This window comes from Dipodomys merriami, unplaced genomic scaffold (genome assembly GCF_024711535.1).
Source record: "Dipodomys merriami isolate MVZ:Mamm:240054 unplaced genomic scaffold, mDipMer1.0.p SCAF_2, whole genome shotgun sequence".
Classification (NCBI taxonomy): Eukaryota; Metazoa; Chordata; class Mammalia; order Rodentia; family Heteromyidae; genus Dipodomys; species Dipodomys merriami.
Window position 1 is genome coordinate 110,122,240 of NW_027203381.1, and position 8,436 is coordinate 110,130,675.

The following is an 8,436-nucleotide window of genomic DNA, read 5'->3' on the forward strand; positions in this document are numbered from 1 at the left end:
ATCAGTGAAAACAGAGCTTTTCAATGCTCCCATTTACCAGTGAGATGCTTCCCTGTGATTCAGTTGTTTGTGGAGTTAGAATGGAAATCTGAAGATTGATTGGTCAACCTAGACTCAAGCTTGGGCATTTGACTAGGATTGCTAACTATCCTGGCAAGGTCATGTGGACATCTGCAATCACCTTGGAAATCTCATTGAATGAGGTTGGAGGTATTGTAGATACATTTAGTTCCCAATTACCCACAAATGGTCTTGATAGGCTTATTTTTTTTTCTTCAGGAAAACCCAAGGTGGCTCCTAAACGGTGAGAAAATTAGTCCTGCATAAGTAAAGAAAACAATGTTTATGTGAGCTTCTGAAAGAGACAAGAGCCCTGGAGGCACTCTATCTAAGGAAGGCAGCCACTAAAACTATGTCTTCCCACCAAGAAAGACCTAACTTCAGTCAATGAAGAGGTACTTCTCATTGAGTGTGAAGTAAGTTCATATTCTATTCCATCAGTCTTCTAGTTTCTTAATCCTCTGGCTCCTACACTATAAAATAATGTATAAGGTGTTTGAGATTAATCCAAATTCTACCACCTGGCAATTACTCAATAAAAATATTATGAATTTTTGCCCTGAAAAGCTGCCTATATTTTTTTCTTTCCTTCCTTCTTTCTTTTTAATGAAAAGTTGTGGGGACTGTGAAATTGAAGAAGCCATATTACTTGGAGGGACGTGGGAAATGTGGGCAACCTTAAGTATAGACCTGAAATCACCCAGAGGGAAAACATTCTTTCCACTTTGGAGCTTGGTAATGACAGCTGCCCTGGTGGCAGCCATACTGTGGACCTAACATACGTTCTGGAAGCAACAAGACTTTCCTGGCAGTGGACAGCTGACAACTCTGTGAGTGAGCTCAGTTGTGGGTTTCCATGGAGTATCTGGGCAGGGAATAAAGGATGGTTTTAAGGCCCAACAGAAGTTCTTGAGACCAATATATACCACCCTATTGCTTAGAGATATTAAAGTATATCGCTAAATGTTGAACACTCAAGACAATACATGACAAATTTTCAAACAGAAAGTACTTCTACAGGACATCTAGTCAACCCTAGATGAATACAAGTTATTATTTATTATGGAAAAGTATGCATTCAAGATAGGCATTGGGACTTGTCTTTTGTTCATGTGTTCCCCTGTATACTTGCTTTGTAAGACTGCAGTATTTCCTAGGGCTTCCATTCCATCTTGTATACATTTGTGAAGATGCATATTAGTCTTGGCTGCCAGCCACAGCATCTGATTCTAATGCTTCTGGAAATAGAGATATAATGTAACATTGAGCAGAGGTTTTTTTTTAAGTATTTAAGTATTAGATGTGACTTCTGAATCAAATTATGGAAGTTATATATTTGGGATAAAAATAGCTAAATGTTTAACTATGGACATTTCTGAGGTAATCCTTTTAAATATGTGTTTCACCTAAAGTAACAGTATGGAATACTGAGACTAATTCAATTGTGATAGCCCCATTTTCTCTGCTGCTTTAAATATAGTTGAATCATAGCTTGTTAAGGGCATTTGTGGTGTAATGGAAAGTTGATTGGATTTGGAATTGGAATAATGCTTTCCAAACTCGTCTGTAGGAAAGTAGGCCTATCAGGTTTGCACATACTCTGTAAAACCATATGTCTTCAACAAAATAAGTAAAAAATATGTAGAATTAGTAGATGTGAGATCACAGGTTTGCTTTCCATTTCAGGGGATATTCAAGTAGAAGAAGTTATAGATTTATGGATTGCATGTGTAAGAAGGCCAAAGTTTGGATGGAGGTTGATGGAATAAATAGCAAGTAGGAAAGATCTGGGAAATGTATCCTTGATCAAGTGGATGGACAAAACTTTCAAATTTATAGTGAAACAAGCTTAAAATTCAGCTTTCTTTTCATGTGGTTGATACTCAAGTGCAGAGGTAAAACATTTTATATAGGAATGTTTCTACCAATTAGAAGAATTCTATCTGCTACTTCAATTTTACGGCTGAATGAAAATTACTATTCCCAAGAAAGGTTTTCAATATGACATTTGTCATGAGAGCATAGTTTATCTTTGTTTTATTTTAATACAAGACTTTTACATATGTGTTTTAACACCAATTACAGCTTCATCTATTTGAGTCATCAAATAGTTCCTTATTGCATCAAACTTGTGTATAGTTTTAAAATATGCTTTTATCTTTACGTAGTTGTACAAAGGAGTTGCCATTTAGCAAAGCACTTTATGAATATAACACGTCTCGATCAATGTTTTCCCCTTCAGCATTTTCACTCCTTCCTCCCCTACTGGCTCTTTCTCTCACTCTTCTTGATTTTGTAGGACATACATTGGATTCTTGACTGCAATCTCTCCCTTCATTTTTCTACATCTCTGCCCTTGCCTTCATCCAGAGAGACAAAAAAATGTGTGTTTTCCCTTCTATAATTTATACGCTACATTTTTATAAACTTTGTTTGATTTCTTTGTTGCTTTGTATGTCCCTCCCCCACGGTATAACCCCTGCCTTCACTGTATTTGATGTTGGTATAATTTGTGGAGGGGAAGGGAAAAAAAAACCAAATCGTTTAAATAGGGATACAGGTGGACCCATTGCAACAATGAGATATACAAGTCATTATGTCGAAAAATGAACTTTACAACTTTGGTGGAGGGGGGAAGATCAGGTGGGGCAGGGGGGGTATGGGAAGGGATAGGAAGGGGAAACAAAGGAGGAGGCAACAATGCTTGATAAGAAATGTACTCATTATCTTGCCCATGTAATTGTAACCCCTCTGTACAGTATTTTCACAATAAAAAAAAAAAGAAATGCTATGATCAAACAAAAAGTGAAGAAGGAAAATGCAACAGAATGGGATATCTGACACTTAGTTCACATTAAGATCAATTATAAGCCATTAGTTAAAACTAAATTCAAATAAGTTAAAAAGTCTTCACCATGAAGATATGATAGGTGTTGGAAGAGATGTAGATATGTAACTTGACTTAATGTATGACAAAATGCATACATGTATTGAAATTTTGCATGGTACTCTGTTAATACATATGATTTCTGTTTTAAGTAATAGTTAAAATAAAGCTACGAGAAACTTTAGGACACATAGGCTGAAAATTGAATTCTTCATAAAGAATGACCCAGAAATAACACATTCAGGACGACAATGTGTGACAGGCTGAAATCTCACATAGTGGTATCAGGAACAGAAAATGATAAATTCACTTTGGAAAATGATGTGAGTATGCACCAAAGCTGTACATACATAAGCACTTCATAATTCATAGCTCATAGTTCATTTATTGTTTGCCTCTCTAAGTAATATATATGCTTCCCCAAGAAAAGATTTTTTTTTGTTCTGTTCACTGGCATATCTTAGCAGCGACTGGTCCATAACATCAAGCCAGGGGTGGCCATCAGAAAGAGAATGAGAGCAAAAGGGAGGGAGGGAGGGAGAGAGAGAGAGAGAGAGAGAGAGAGAGAGAGAGAGAGAGAGAGAGAGAGAGAGAGAGAGAGAGAGAGAGAGAGAGAGAGAGAGATACTTACTGTAGAGGAAAATAAGTGATCTCTGGTGAGACTACAAATACTTTGCTGTGGAAAATTAATTCTAACAATATTTGACATTTCAATGTTTAGACAATTCTTACAGTTCCTACTTAACACTACTACCAGGGTAGCAATCTTCTAGCTGTTTCTACATAGAATGGAAGCTACTCCAGCTGCTGCTGAGATCCATTTGCAACCTGGCAAAGAAACTGAATTCCTACTTCTTTCATTCCCATTCTTCTGTTTAGTGTTGACTTTGGAGCTATCATCTACATTCATTAATAAGAGGTAACAAGGCCTTTTGAAAGGTACAAGAAATAATAAGAACTGCAAGACAATGATGGGGAAAGTCATACTAATAAAAGGAATACCAAAAAATAAGTAAACTAGGTAATAGTAATTTCAAAGGTCTTAATGTTTCTATATTTGGGTATAAATGCTTTACAAAACACCTTCCAAAACTATCGTTTTCTTTAAGCCAAATTGTCTCAATGTGCAGGCTAGTGAAAGTGAAGTTAAGTCATAATAAATAACATAGATTCAATTGCATAACCAGATTCAATTGCAGAATAGTAGATGAGCAACTTCCTCATCAATTTAACTTTCTTAAAAAAAAATAGTCTTTGAAGCACTTGATGTCAGAGACCATAAAAAAAAAGTAGCCACAGTTGGTCTGTTTAATGTTGATATTATTTGAATAAACAGTTACTATAAACCATATGTACATTTTTAGTTTTTGGAATACTACTTAATACCATGAATAATTATTTGTTAAGTGATGCTTAAGTGACCTGAAAGAGGTTAAACAATTATATAGAAGTTAAATTAATTCCAATGTACAATTTGTACTCTATTCAACAGCTATTAGTATAGGCTGAAAATTTACTCAAAGTCATTGCATTCTAACTTACTAATTAATTAACTAAAATAATGCTTACTTAGTGAATGCCATCTAAATTTCAAACACAACTCCAGGGATTTAGAATATACATCAGCTCACATTCTACTTACAGTGGCAGTCTTATGTAATAAATAATCTCAAAATCCATGTAGATTACAATAACATTTGTGTCTTGCTTACTGATTCATGGAATCTTTGTATTTTTCTGGGCTTTGGTAAGCTAGGCTGTGTTAGCATTTAAGCACATGCACAATTCAAGTTATCTACATCTGTCTAACATCGTAGAAACATGAATAGATCAACATCAGCCATCTTAGATATGTTTTACAACTAGGAGATTCTTTTCAAATGTGGCATGCTGTTTATTTCCACTCACAACCCATAGATCAGAGCAATGACAGAACCATATATGATGTAACACAAACACTAAAATGTGCTTTTCCTATGAGGAAGATACATTTCATATTTGCTGAACAATAACAACAACAAAAAATCAATCAAACACATTGAGCAATGAGAAAAAATCAACCTGCACTTCTGTACTTAATATTTTTTGGATAACTAATAATAGATCAATAGAAATGACAATAAATTAATAGAAGGTAGATGATAAAATTTTAAATGAAGTGGTGAGCAAAATATTCATTGAACAGCTAAGTTTTGAGCAAAGACTTAAAACATAAATGGATAAATGTAGCTATTAAAGAAAGCCACCTGAGCTGGGGGCTGGTGGCTCACGCCTTTCATCCTAGCTACTTAAGAGGCTGAGATCTGAGGATCACGGTTCAAAGCCAGCCCGGGCAGGGAAGTCCGTGAGACTCTTATTTCCAATACACCACTCAGAAAACCGGAAGTGGCGCTGTGGCAAACATGAGTGCCTAGGTTGTCTGAGAAAGAACAAAGAACCAACATGGCTGAAATGAAGTGTATAAAGGTTCTGAGAGACTTACTGTATAGGTCTATAGCTTAATGATAAGAATTTAGACTTTTATTCGGAAGCGATTACAGAGCCATGGAATTGGGGAGCTAATGTTCTGAGATATACAATTCAAAGTTTAAAGTCACAGACAAGAAGAAATTGGCAGACATTTACTGTGTACCATTGAAAGTGAAGAAGATTAAAGCCAGATCCAAGAGCAATACCGAACCTCACAAAATGTTATTCTACTACATAATATTCCTTTTGCATTTGCCAGTTCAACCAAAATGGCTGTTACCTATACAATCTAAGTGGATTCCTGTCAATTCACTTTTGTAACTCAGGAAATGCCTGCCTAGCTTAAATCATCTGTCTATCTAATGTCACAGCCCCTTCTGATGAAGAGAGTCATGACGATTGGCTGCTAAAGATCTTGAACCTCATTCTGAGTCAGGGAATTTCTACAGATGTTTATCTTGTCTATTTTGTTATGTTTCCAAAGATAGTGAGTTGACTTCTTTATTAGACAGCTATGACTTCATTGTTCACTTCTAGAAAAATTTGGTCTTCATTTACCTTTCAGCCTTTTGTTCCAGTTGTGGCCTTAGGAAATTCACAAGATGTACTAGTGGAGATTCTTTTCTCCAGAGAAATAGAAAAAAAAGTATGCATAGGCACACATGTATATGTATGTGCATGTGTATCTCTCATTCTGTATATAATATTATAGATAATATAACACATAGATAATATAACATATATTTGATATGTATGAGATCTATTGCTGAAATTGCTTCACACAATTAGGAAGAGTAGAAAGTATCCCAATATGGAAGCTGGAGAATCAGGAAATCCAGTAATGGAAACCCAGTAATGGTTTAAGTTTGAATTCAAATTTTGGGAAGATGTAAGGTTGAGAACCAGGATTTCTGGTATTCATGGACAAGAAATGGTAGATTACTTTACTCAAAGAGAAGGAGTTAGAAAAGAAGGGTGGAGCAGCAAATAGGGAGCAACTTTGCAGAAACATGCACCTAAATAGCTCCCAGTCCAAACTCTTTGGCCCTACAATAACCCTGTCAAATTCTCAATGACTTGATTTTTTTAAAGCTTAATTAAATTCCATCTTTGTGCCAGAAAAATATTTCTCCAATGAAAAATTCTTAACCTTAAGTTAAAACAAAACAAAATAAAATAAAAAAAGATCACGTCTTTGTTTTGAGGCTGTTAATAAAACCACTATTCATGTTTCTCTCTTGCTGGCTATTTCTTACTTTCAAGAGGCAAATTTGCAAATAGCTGGGAAACCCTACAGCATTAGCTCATGTTTTTCTTGGCTTTCTTGGAATCTGCTCTACAGATACTCACACTAAATGCTTAAGTCCTGTGCTGGCAGAAGATGGTAAAAGTTTGGATTCAAGTGGAAGGACATAAGAAAAAAAAGATGCTGAGAAATTATTTGCTGTCTTCAGTTTTCCTTGACATGACCTTCCTTCCCATGTTCATTTGTTGGGACAACTAGTCCTTAATGTTATAACAACCACCACAGATTTCTGACCTTTACATAGCAGAAAGGATTTATTTAAATATAGACCTTTGGGCAAAGACAGAGTACTCTAGAGAGAAGCTAGTCACTTTTTTTTTTGGCATAATCTGCCAAGAACTTTTAGAGCTTTTCCAGGTGAGGAAGTGCATAGCAGTATTCCTTGATCTGTAGAAACTGTGCCAAGAAAGCTATTTAGGAATGTTTGCTAAGTTTCCTGTGTAGGTACTTAGCTTGATTTCATTTCCAATATTTTTAAAAGCAAAAGGATATACATTGAATTATTGACTTCATCCTCCCCCTCCTGTTCATTCATTCATCTATCTACCTTTTCCCTTTGCCTCCACCCCACACCTTTCAATACCTGCTCTGTGGTGTTTATTGTGTTACACTTTGATTTTGCCTTTCTAAGGTATGACAGTGATTGAGTTCTCCCTCAAATTGACCATATTCCACTTAATACCACCCAGTGCACTTACATATTTATAAGCTAAATCTGAGAAGGGGTGGGTAGGGAGGGATGGGTGAGAATGTTGGAAGAGTAACATTGATCAAGATGCATTGTGTTCATAAGCTGCTTTGTTAAATGGCACCAATTTTATATAATTATTGAAAGATAATAAAATAGCATTTTAAAAAGCAAAAGGAATGAACTTTAAGTATCTTCCCTTACATCTGAGAATTCATTGTTTTCCTCATCAAATCAATATGATAGTCTGTTATGTGTAGAGTAACTAGATATATTCTCATATTACTTCCTTTGACTCATTGCTTCTACATGGAATCTGAACTTGAAATCTGCATATGTGTTAGGAGTATGTATCAATTTTTGATGCTAGTGATTGTACATTCTCTATACAACTATAGTTATCTCATTTTACAACCATTTCCATTTCAATATTTATCCTTTTCTCCCTTCAAAACACATTGTGGATTTGATTCTTCCAGGAGTTTGTGTTATTTCTCATTTACTGCTGTGCAAAATAACTACCAACATCTATTTCAAATCAGATTGTCTCCAAGGGGTATGCTCCTGCTTCTAGAAAGAATTCTGTTTCCTCCTCCATCTTCTGGAGCCTGTCAGGTTGTTGTGGCTTCTTCTGTTTTCAAGGTCAAAAATATGGTGTCTTCAGATTTTCTCTTTATGTCTAGGATCGCTGCTTCCTTCCTTATAGCTACCACTCTGATCTTCTTTCTTTCTCTCTTCCTTGTAATGATCCTATTGTGTTTTTTAAAGTTTTATTAGTTGTATTTTATAGTACATGATAATATCTCCTATCTGAACAATATATAAATTCATGTGCTTTGGCATATGTAGTAATAGATTTGTAGGTTCTGTAAATCTCAAAGGAAGGACATTGTTTTACCTATTACAGGAGGCATAATTCCCAGTTTTTATCTTTATATGATTATTATTATAATGTGTGTGTGTGTGTGTGTGTGTGTGTGTGTGTGTGTGTGTGTGTGTGTGTGTGTGTGTTGGCCATGCTATCCC